This window comes from Ovis aries, chromosome 23 (assembly GCF_016772045.2).
Source record: "Ovis aries strain OAR_USU_Benz2616 breed Rambouillet chromosome 23, ARS-UI_Ramb_v3.0, whole genome shotgun sequence".
NCBI lineage: Eukaryota > Metazoa > Chordata > Mammalia > Artiodactyla > Bovidae > Ovis > Ovis aries.
In genome coordinates, this window is record NC_056076.1 from 9,122,615 (window position 1) to 9,135,185 (window position 12,571).

Consider the following 12,571-nt stretch of genomic DNA (forward strand, 5'->3'; position numbering starts at 1 on the left):
TCTTTCCTCTTGACAGGACTAATTAATTGACTCAGTCAAGGCCAATATACTATAAATAGAAGTAGATTTTGAAACTTCTTGGAAATATTATTAAAAAGATCATTGGTGTATTTCTTGTTCCGTTTTTTATCTCCCGGTTGGCTGAGATGTGGACAAAACACCTCCACTGAACTGGAGATCCTGGACAATGAGTCCCTCTTAGGAAGAGAGGTAAATATGTAAGGTCCTGGGATCCATGATGCAATGGTGCTCCACGCTAGCTTTGGCCTCCCATGTTGAGACTTCATATGAGAAATAATTGTACTTCTCTTTGATTCAGACAACTGATATTTTTTATTTCATATCAATCACTGCTAGCCTTACCACTAAGGCAGGAAGAGTGAAAGATGCTCCTACAAACCTAGGGAGATGTGATGTCCTATATGTGTGGAGTAAAATTAATAGTTTGGAAAAAGTTATTATTGGATATTCTTGAATACTTGTGCTTTTAAGAATTTTAAAGCTATAAAATTACCAAGAACAAACTGAAGAAAATGAAGATAAATTAAAAATAACTTTTATAGTAAGTTATATGCAAACTGATAAAGGTATGAATTAAATTGGTGATATTAAAGAGTTAGGACAATTGTATGAGGCTTGATGAATTTTTAAAAAGAGAAGAAGGAAAAGAGAGAGAAGATAAAAATACCAGTATTTTGAACATTTTCTAACATGATTATAATTTTAAAATAACTATTCAGTTCAGTTCAGTTCAGTTCAGTCGCTCAGTCGTGTCCAACTCTTTGTGACCCCATGAATCGCAGCATGCCAGGCCTCCCTGTCCATCACCAACTTCCAGAGTTCACTCAGATTCACATCCATCGAGTCAGTGATGCCATCCAGCCATCTCATCCGGGGTCGTCCTCTTCTCCTCCTGCCCCCAATCCCTCCCAGCATCAGAGTCTTTTCCAATGAGTCAACTCTTCGCATGAGGTGGCCAAAGTATCGGAGCTTCAGCTTTAGCATCATTCCTTGCAAAGAAATCCCAGGGTTGATCTCCTTCAGAATGGACTGGTTGGATCTCCTTGCAGTCCAAAATAACTATTACTTTTATGTAATAAATCAACAGAATAAACATTTTTTATAAGTAATGAGAGGAGGGAAAGCAATTTCCCAACTTATAGTGATAGTTATTTTATACATTTTCCATTATATTTATTATATACCACATGTTGATTCCTTTTGTCACAGGCTTGCACCATCAGACACATGTGAGCAGATTCCAAAAGTTAAAAGGAAATTATAAATGAAAATAATTAAGATCATGGTTTGAAAGTGCAAAAGTGATTACCATTATACTAGGTCAGAAATGGAACACAATTATAAAACTAGTGTTCCACAAGTAAAGAATTTGAGAATCAATTTTGAAAACACTGAATTATTTATTTAGTCAGGTATTTCAGTTACAGTCCTTGACTATAGTTGGATCAGAAACTATGATGCTGTTGTTTGTTAGACATGATGGTGTGCATGTGTAGTCAGTCACTTGGTCGTGTCCAACTCTGTGACCCCATGGACTGTAGCCTGTTAGGCTCTTCTGTTCATGGGATTCTTCAAGTGAGACTACTAGAGTGGGTTGCCATTTCCTTCTCCAGGAGATCTTCCTGACCCAGGGATCGTACTCATGTCTCCTGTGTCTCCTGCATTGGCAAGAGTATTTTTACTACTGAGCCACCTAGGAAGCCCTTTGAAATATATAGCTCTTTATTATTAATAGAATGAACATATTAAGCATTCTATTAATAAGACAGTTATATAAATTTAAAGTCATATCATATGAATATTTATTTATTGAATTATTATTTGTTATTTGCCATAATTTTATAAGCTGATACAGTATTTGCAAGGTTCTATGATGAGCTGTATGGCAAATGCAAAATATATAGTTCTCCTGGATACCTCAGATTTAAGAACATATAGTACAATTTCCTTAAAATTGGGAAAGCTTGACCACGAATTAGTAAATGTGGTAAAAAATGTTACTTCCATAAATTATAGTATATTTAATAGAGAATGTGATTTTCAGATGGGATTTGAAGGTAAATGGAAATTGGATATAATAAAATGAACAGAGAGGACAGTGAGAGTTTAGCATGAGTTGAGGAAGCTAAGATAAATAAGAAAAACCTTAATCATTTGCACTGATGAGTATAAACGTTTGAAGAAATGAATAAAAGAGGAACCTGTGATAAATTAGATAGGGACAGGTCATGGAGAACTTAAGTATCAGCCCCTGAAGAGCTACAGATGTTTTTCAGTGGAAAAAATGATGTTAAAAATACTGTTCTTTGGAAAATTAATCTGACAACATTTTGGAAAATAAATTAGCTTTGAAAGAACCTGGAAGTGAGGTGTGTAGGTAGAATGATATATGCTACTGAGGTAACCTCGGCAAAACTTGGCTAGATCTACAAATATAAAAGATACATTAAACTTAATTTATGTATAGAAGGTGCTGGGTTTATTTGGCTCCTCTCCTGATTTTAAGAGCAGTTTGGCAACAACTTGGCATTCCTAGTTTTCTATGGAAACTTTTAACAGTTAGAAAAGCAAATTTCTTGCTCGTGTTTAAACCCATGGCTTCACAACTTAATCACACTACGTCTTTTTTCCTCATCTGTTCAAAACTGAGTTTTTTCTATAAAAGAGAGTAAACTACAGTGAATTAGGCCCCTCCTCAATCCCCCCCTCCTTCTCTCCCTACATTAACCTTATAAACTGTGAGAGAGACCGGTCCTTTAACATGGCAGGATTTTCCGGGCTTCTAGGTGTTTTCCAGCTTTAACTTGGACACTGCATTTCCACGGAACGCGTCGGAGAGAAATGCTGTGACTACTCATTTCCTGTTCACAGTCGTGATGTTTTTCTGTTCCTTACACTCTGCTTGGAGTGCTGTAGGTATTCCCCAGCCCTGTGCTTCCTGTTAGCAAAACTTGCCTCTTGACCTTATTTTCTCCCAGAATTTTGTCTCGCAAGATCTCCACCCCACGAGTACTCAACATTTTAGTCTCCTTGACTCTGACATCTGTCTTCTTCCCTCCACGTCCTGACCCTTGACAGGACAAGTCTGCTACGAAAACTGATGGTGAGCTCCTCAGAGTTTCTTCAGTCTTGAAATTACCTCTCTTTAAATCTTACTATATATGCTCAGCTGTGAATTTTTTAACAATAGTTCAGGACAACTAAGGGCATTTATGCAGCCTGGCTTTCTCACACATCCTATTACTAATGATGATTTCCCAAAGGAGTTAATATTTAAATTATTTAGTCAGCAAATAGATGTTAAGTATCTTCAAGGCACAGGTGGCAACTCCTCCGTGCTAAAGGGGATATAAACAATGATTATACATGATCAAATATCTCAAGAACAGTACTAATGAAGAAGTTCAAAGTTTAAAATATCTTCCAACTGATATCTGCACCAGCTGGGAGACATAGCTCTCAACCCCTATCTTGTCTGGGAAGGGTGTTGAGCAAAAGAAACATGTTTGCTTACGTGTCACGTTGGCAGTAGCTCACCTCTCATGACTGGTTGACCTGGGGGAACAAAGGCCTGTCCTCTGTGCCTCAGTACACAGCACTTCCAAAGGGCCCTATCAGATCTGCTGCTTTCCAGGGCTTCAGAGAGGTCTCTGCCACACTGGACTGAAGATTCACCAATAACCTTCTTGCATACAAATACCGTCTTAGAGTGTGTCTCCTACGGTGTCCCAGCTAAGGCAAGCACTGTGGTTATAGATCTAAGGATCCTGTAATCTGCAACTTGTAACATGATTTGATTTTATCTTAATGTTTAATTGGCTGCATATTTGTTTTTAAACAGCTTTTGCAGTATAATTTACATACAGGAAAGTGCACATATTTAACAATTACAATTTGGTAAGTTTTACATAGGGTTTCCCTGGTGGCTCAGTGGTAACGAATCTGCCTGCCAGTAAAGAAGATGTGTTTGATCCCTGGGTTGGGAAGATCCCCTGGAAGGGAAATGGCAACCCACTCCAGTATTCTTGCCTGGGAAATCCCTTGGACAGAGGAGCCTGGTGGGCTACAGTCCATGGGGTTGCAAAGAGTGGGACACAGCTGAACACACATGCACTCAGGAACATATATGAAACCATCACAAATTAATGATGGTGAACATACTTGTCTGCCCAACACTTTTTTTTTCTTTTTTGCCACTTTATTGCCCAACATGTTTGTAATCCCTCTATAATCACTTCCACTCTTACATCCCTATCTATTTATTCTTGAAATATCTTATAAAATATACCACTGATGCCATCTGGGCTTGGGGTTTCTTTTTTTCCTTCTTTTTGTACAAGTACTTCTAACTACAAATTTAGTTTCCATATTATCTGTAGGGTTCTACAGGTTATTTGTTCCTTTGACAAGTTTTTATAATTAAAAAGGAAGGAATTTGTCCATTTCATATAAATCAAACTGAGATTCCTTATTCCCCCAAACTGTGAATTAACAAATGTCTGTCTCTTTTAACTGCTATGTTTGAGGATAATTTGTTGAATTATCTAACTAATGTAGTTCATCTGAAAATTGTCACTTTCCATTCTTTTCATTATTCTTGCAATAAATTGATGTCATCATTAGAGTAAATTTTAAATGATTGAGAGAAAATATTTTGCTGTGTGTCCTATGTACTTAAGAAAATAATTACCCTGAGCACAGCAGGACAATATTTAACAATAGATGGAACACTAATCATTAATGCCAGTTGCTCACTTCTGGTTTTATTCTTAATAAACAACTCCTCAGTTCTTTTCTCATGTTCTCGTTCCATACATGGCCTTAAAATTAACACTTTAGAAGCATTCATTGGCTCTAAAACACCACTAACTATAAGATGCACCAACATTTTAAAATATGTGTACTGTGGAAAAATTATGTTAGAAATTATTAAATATGGTTATGTAGTTATGGATAGCCATGGGGAGGTCCAATTTAAATGCTTTGAGAGTTTAGGAAAATATTTAGCTAGCAAATTTTAAATTTCAGGGGCCCAATGTCATGATGCCAAATGAAGACTATATTTTTTTTACAATAACAATTATATTGTATGTAAGTAAATTCAATCTTACTTTCAATATCAGAAACATAATATTTTATTGAAACAACAGATTCATTTTTAAAGTCAGTTTATAATTCAGTGCATTTAAATTATATTTTCTCTTTTGAGAATGTGCTGCTGTTATGGATAAGAATACTATAATCATTTTCATACAACCCTTTGCATGTTTGTACACTTTTATTTTTATCAAGTAATACTTGGATTATTCAATAATAATAATTGGATTATTAGATCATAGTATAAGGTTATATTTAAATTTGTAAGAATTGTTATAAGAATTGACCAAACTAGTTTCTAATATTACTTGAGAAAATAGCTTGCACAATATCCATAGATAGAAAACTTCAAAATATTTATAAGAGAAATTAAAGAAGAGATGTTTACCATGCTTATAGGTCAGAAGGCTCAATATTGTTTTGGTGTCAATTTCATGAAACTGATCTAACGAAAAATAGATTCAGTAGAATGCAGCTGTAATCTGCTCAGGCCTTTTCTCCATGGATTCGAAATCACTGTGGCCTTGAGCTCTTCTGGTTACTAAAGGACTGACAATCTTATTCTGTACTCTTCCAGAGGCCCTGTTTTTTTACAGTTCCAGTTGGAGTTATCTTAAATACATCCAGGAAAATGCAAAAAATCAGGCAAGAAAATCTTTGTTCTTGCTATAAACCTCTAACTTCCCCCAAACCCCTCCATTGCCTGCCAGTGCTGGAGACACAAGAGAGTGAATTTGATCCCTGGGTACGGAAGATCCCCTGAAAAGGAAATGGCAACCCACTCCAGTATTCTTGCCTGGGAAATCCCATGGACAGAGGAGCCTGGTATGTTACAGTCCACTTGGCCACATGGAATCAGACATGGCTGAGACACATGCATGCACCCAGACCTTAGGCCTGCAGGTGAGAGGATGGGCTTTAGAAACATTACGTAAGGAGGAGATGCAGAAAATGTAAGATAATGGTGTGCTCCCCTGAATGTATCAGGAGAAACAGAAATGAGGCCCCCTTTCAAAAATGTGTGGAAATAATGCGACTGAGGTGTTGGCAAAAACTAAATAGAATAAACTCTGGCATTTCCTGGTTTCCTATAGCCAATTCTTGTATAAAGTATAACACGTCTATGCACTGATGTGTTTGGGGCTGAGAAGGTTGGCTTTCTGGTAGACTCATGGAGTTGGAGGAAGGACTATAATGTTTGGACTTTTCAAGATAAAGAGCAAAAGATGAGATCACAAATTCTAGCAGTGAACGTCTTCAGATAGTGTCTCTTTGGCTGTCAAGTTCAGGTCAGTTCAGTCGCTCAGTCATGTCCAACTCTTTGTGACCCCATGAATGGCAGTACGCCAGGCCTCCCTGTCCATCACCATCTCCCAGAGTTCACTCAGACTCACATCCATCGAGTCAGTGATGCCATCCAACCATCTCATCCTGGGTCGTCCCCTTCTCCTCCTGCCCCCATCCCTCCCAGCATCAGAGTCTTTTCCAATGAGTCAACTCTTCGCATGTGGTGGCCAAAGTACTGGAGCTTCAGCTTTAGCATCATTCCTTGCAAAGATATCCCAGGGTTGGCCTCCTTCAGAATGGAATGGTTGGATTTTCTTGCAGACCAAGGGACTCTCAGGAGTCTTCTCCAACACCACAGTTCAAAAGCATCAATTATTTGGTGCTCAGCCTTCTTCATAGTCCAACTCTCACATCCATACATGACCACAGGAAAAACCATAGCCTTGACTAGATGGACCTTTGTTGGCAAAGTAATGTCTCTGCTTTTGAATATACTGTCTAGGTTGGTCATAACTTTTCTTCCAAGGAGTAAGCATCTTTTAATTTCATGGCTGCAATCACCATCTGCAGTGATTTTGGAGCCCCAAAAAATAAAGTCTGACACTGTTTCTACTGTTTCCCATCTATTTCCCATGAAGTGATGGGATCGGATGCCATGATCTTCATTTTCTGAATGTTGAGCTTTAGGCCAACTTCTTCACTCTCCACTTGCACTTTCATCAAGAGGCTTTTTAGTTCCTCTTCACTTTCTGCCATAAGGGTGGTGTCATCTGCATATCTGAGGTTATTGATATTTCTCCCGGCAATACTCCCTCTTAATAAATTAATCTGTAAAGAAAGACAGTATTATCTAACAGCTAGTGCTACATCCTTTATGTTCTGAGCTGGGGATTTTTTAACTGAGTATTTTTATTTTAGTTGGGATAAAACATCACAGTAACCTTTTTTTTTTTTCCCCAGCCATTTCTACATGTAAGCATTTTAAATTAGCATACTGTCTTGAACAAAGGTTATATTTGCAATCTGCATAGGAAAGCAGAGGTTTCCTATTCCTACAGACATTGATATACAGTAACATATTTATACTGTCAAAGAGACTATGCCAATTACGTTGATTATAAAGGTCACTTAGATGGTTCCCTAGTCAGTTCAGGAAGCATAAGATTTCCCAACACCATTCCAGTTCATATTGTTAGTCTCTGAAGTATTATCAATATTATTTTATTTAAAATGTTATGCTAGTTGCCCAGTCATCTCTGATTCTTTGTGACTGCAAGGACTGTACCCTCCAAGCTCTTCTGTCCATGGAATTCTCCAGTCAAGAATACTGGAGTGGGTTCCCATTCCCTTCTCCAGGGGATCTTCCTGGCCCAAAGACTGAACCCAAGTCTCCTACTTTGGCAGGCAGATTCTTTACCATCTGAGTCATCAAGAAAATCCTTCTTGTTATAGTTCAGTTGCTAAGTCATGTCTTTTTGACCCTGTGGAATGCAGCACAGCAGGTCTTCCTGCCATGAAAGGAAAGCCCTATATAACAAGTACATGCTTTTGAACACAGAGAATGTGCCTTTTTAAAGTGCGCATTGAGGTATGTGATAGAAATTTCACCAAAGATTCATGGACATTAATTGTTATTATAAGTTGAAAGTAAATTAATATTTCATTGCAGTATAGTTATTCACATTAATTTTTCTTTCATGTTGAATTTTTGTTATAACTATATCCAGTCAATTGTTTAAGAAACCTGAAGAAATATTTTGGATATGCATTGAATAGAGTAATTAAATTGAATTTAATAAAGCCTTAACTCTTGATTATTTCAGGTGGGCTTAGCATGGAACATAGCATTGAACACATCAACATACTCCAAAGATATTATAAAGGGTTTTACCAGCTAGCACCAAACTTTAAATTGCAATTTCCCCCTTACAAGTGTTTAACTTTTATAGCACATTGCCTCATTTTATAGAAACTGATAAAATTAAATAAGTGCTATCTGTTTCCATTAAATAAGATAATGTGCCTTAAAATAATCCTGTCTAGTAGTTTTTCATAGCATATTTTTTTCCTGCCTTTTGTTTGCAATCCCCTTTTAAGACTTTAAATGGAATTTAGTTTCCTCCTAATTTTATCCTTTTCAATTGGAAAACAGTCACTTTTCCCCACCCTGTGTTTCTAATGGAGCTTGAAATTAACATTGTGCTTTTGTTGTAATTTACTTTTTATTATTATGGTGCTGAAAATTGGAAAATGTTCATAGGGTTTTTAGAAAACATTGCTTAGTGTTAAAGTATGTCAAACAAAAAAGAGAATATTTTTGAAATGCTAAACACTGAATGGATTGTGACTCTGATTTTATCAAATTATTTTAATCAATTTCTTCAGAAATGAAAGGTAAATGACAGCCAAAAAAGCCATGAATAAGTCAGTCACTTGACCTAAAGTTTGGGTGAATTCCCCTTCATTAAAATGAAGAACATGGGCAACCCTAAATTAAAAGAGAAATGAGCCCATCCCTCTATTCCGTTATTCTTCCTGTATCTGACAGAATCTGAACATTCACCTTCAGAAGTTGATATTCTACGGTGGCTGTGTTGAGGTGGCTGTTCGTAGGATTCTGATTAGTGTGCACTAATCTGCACACAAGAGAGACCATCAAACATTACTGAGTGGCTTTTCCATGCTCAATCTGCTCCCCCTTCATTTTCTTTCACCTTTATCGAAACTCCCAATTCCTCAATCTCCTCACCTGTCTGGAAAGTGAAATAAAGCTGGCTTGCTCGTTCGGGGATTCTGGATTGGTCTTGATAATGTATTACTATGCACTAACGTTTAAAATTCAGTGACTGGAAAGTAAATGGTTGTAATGTCAATGGGATATTTCTTCTGACTTCTATTAGGAAATGTATTGGGGCGTCTGAATTTAGCCAAAGGTTAGTAAGCATAGTTTGAATCAATCTGAAGAAGTATGTTCCACCCTTGGAGCACAGTAAAATCACCTGCAAGTTCAGTTATTACAGGACTCTAACAAGGTCCTACTAACGAAATCCAGTGTGGCCGCCTCGGATAGGGTGAGCCATAGGAGATACACTACATGTGTAAGTACAAGTGCTCCTCGATGGCTCAGAGGGTAAAGAATCTGCCTGCAGTGCAGGAGACACAGGAGACTTGGGTTCAATTCCTGAGTTGGGAAGATCCCCTAGAGGAGGAAATGGCAACCCACTCCAGTATTCTTGCCTGGGGAATCCCATGGACAGAGGAGCCTGGTGGGCTACAGTCCGAGGGGTTGAAAAAACTCACTCAGACAAAACTGAGCGACTAAGCACACACACATGCATAAGTACACATACACATGTATTTAAATACACGTGTGTGTGTGTGTGTGTGTGTGTGTGTGTGCTCAGTCATATCTGACTCTTTGTGACCCCAGGGACTGTATGTAGCCTGCCAGACTCCTCTGACCATGGAATTTTCCAGGCAAGAATACTGGAGTGGGTTGCCATGCCCTCCTTCAGGGGCTCTTCCCAACCTAGGGACTGAACCCTTGTCTTTTGCATCTCCTGCTTTGAATGGATTCTTTAACACTGCTCTACCTGGAAAGCCCATATGTATGTGTATTCAGGTATTATTGCCATCATGCAGAAAGTTTTGAGATTCTCTGTCATAAAATATTAATAGCCTTTCTTAGCATCTAACGGAATCTTACTGAGTGCTTGGCTGAATATCTGTGGATCTTGGTGGTATAAGTGCAGATTCCTCCATCTTTCCCATTTGGGAAAAAATCTCGTCTACTGTTCTGGCCTCATCTGTCCTTGACTTGAAATGGATTCAAAATTTCTAGTGCACAGTGGTTGGATCGTAATAATTTGGGGACCTATCAGTTGTCTACTAGGGAGTGATCAATAGTTCCTGTTACCCTTATAACATTCCCTGCAAGGCTGAGAACATGACTTTTGTCTTTTTAATTTATTGAACATCTATCCAGAGAGGACCTTTATCTGAGGCACTTTGTACACTTTAATAGAATTTGTACATAATGTCCACATTAAATAAGGCCAATTTTTCAAGTACATTTTGCCTAATGGCTTTAAGGGCTGTCCATTCATTGCCAACATGCTGTGTGGATGGAAGGGGGTGATGATCAATGAGGTAATTATGCTGAAGGTGCAGCAACTTTAAAGTTAAAGTAGGTGTCTTGGCAAGACCCAAATTGAAGTTAATTACTCCTACCCATGCCCATATGCTAAGGAGGTGAAAACTGATCCAAATGTCCTTGCCTGTGCTAAATGGGTAGAGTGATGGTGTGGAAGAGCCTCTGATGGCTTCAGGGGAAGAGCAGCCAGGCCATTAGACGGCCATGAATATGTATATGTGCACTCACACTTTGTTCCTTCTTCAATAGGAGTGTACCCTCTCTCCTTTTCCACCAGCCTTGCTTATCATTTTATTTTTCATAACTATGTTAATGGCTTCACTTCTAGATACATTTTTCTAGCTTTTCCTAGCTATCTCCTTTAAATCTAATTATTCTGGTAAGTTTAGAATATCATCATAGAGAATACAGCTATGTAATTCAAATTTTAATATAAAGTACATTATTTTTAATTTTTTTATTTGCAAATTTCCCTCCTATTGGATGGAATATAATTAGAAAGTGAGAAGTTCAAGAGGGAGGGGGCATATGTATTCGTGTTGATGCATGGCAGAAACCAACAATATTGTAAAGCAATTATCATTCAATTAAAAATGAGCAAATAAATAAATTTTTAAAAGTGTCTGCCACTTCTAAGACAGCATGTTATCTGTATGTCTTAACCAGTGCAAGTTTGATAGGAGTGTCAAGGGAATATTGTAGAAAGACTGAAACATTTGAGGCTTAAGATTTTCTAAGTGGTTTTATGAGCTTTATGATAACAAACTAATATCCTCAGAAATCAGTTTCCTCATCTGTAAAATAAGCTCCTAATTCTCTATTGTGTGTCAGGAACCATTCCTCTGTGATTAGTTTTAGAATATTATCTACCGGAACTTGCAGACTTATATGTCCATGCATATACATCACACATTATACTATGATGCCCATCAGGAAATAGGCAGACTTATTTCTGAATCTCTAGTGCTAATGTGGGGCTTCCCTGATAGCTCAGATGGTAAAGAATCTGCCTGCAATGTAAGAGACCTGGATTTGATCCCTGGGTTGGGAAGATCCCATTGGTAAAGGGAATGGCTACCCAGTCCAGTATTCTTTCCTGGAGAATTCAATGGACAGAGGAGGCTGGTGGGCTGTACAGTCAATGGGGTCAAAAGAATTGGACACACTGAGCAACTAATACTTTTACTTTTCAGTGCTAACCTGGTACTCAAATAAAAACTGAAGCTCAAAAAATTATTGACAAAGAAAATATGCACACTTCAGGATTCTATAGTTCACAGGTTTGCTAACAATAAAAGAAAGAACACTTGAACATTCTACATCTTTCTGAATCTGTTCCTGGCTTATAAGGCCAAACCACAACTTTTAAAATGAATGTTCACACCAATTTCTTGTTAAGACTAAAGCTATAAAGCATACTTGAGCCTTTTTGACTAGAGGTCTTTAAAACCTACATAATTTCTAAAACAACTTTTCTCAGGTGCTGGGAAAAAACTTGCCCCTTCTCTAGTCCCTGGTAGTGTGTGTGTTTGTGTGTGCGTGTGCTCAGTAGTGTCCAACTCTTGGTAACCCCATGGACTGTAGCACAGTAGCCTCTTCTGTCCATGGGATTTCCCAGAAAGAATATTCAAGTGGGTTGCCATTTCCTTCTCTGGGGAATCTTCCTAACCCAGGGATTCATGGAACCCGTGTCTCCTGCATTGCAGGCTGATTATTTACCACTGTGCTACCTGGGAAGCCCATAAATGACATTACATGAGAAACCATTAAAAGGATAATTAATAAGTAACTGACTTGATTTAAAACCTTTTAAAAGAACATTCAGCCTAATTATTTGAAAAGTAATCGTAAGCAAAATGATATTTTTCTAAAAAAGTTTAAAAGTGTATGTTTATGGAACATTTTTAGGTTTTAAATCTAAGTCTTGAGAGAGTATAGATATAGAATTCATAAAAAATTAATTCCTTTTAATATTAAGGATATAGTATAATTTATTAGCATTTGTTATTATCT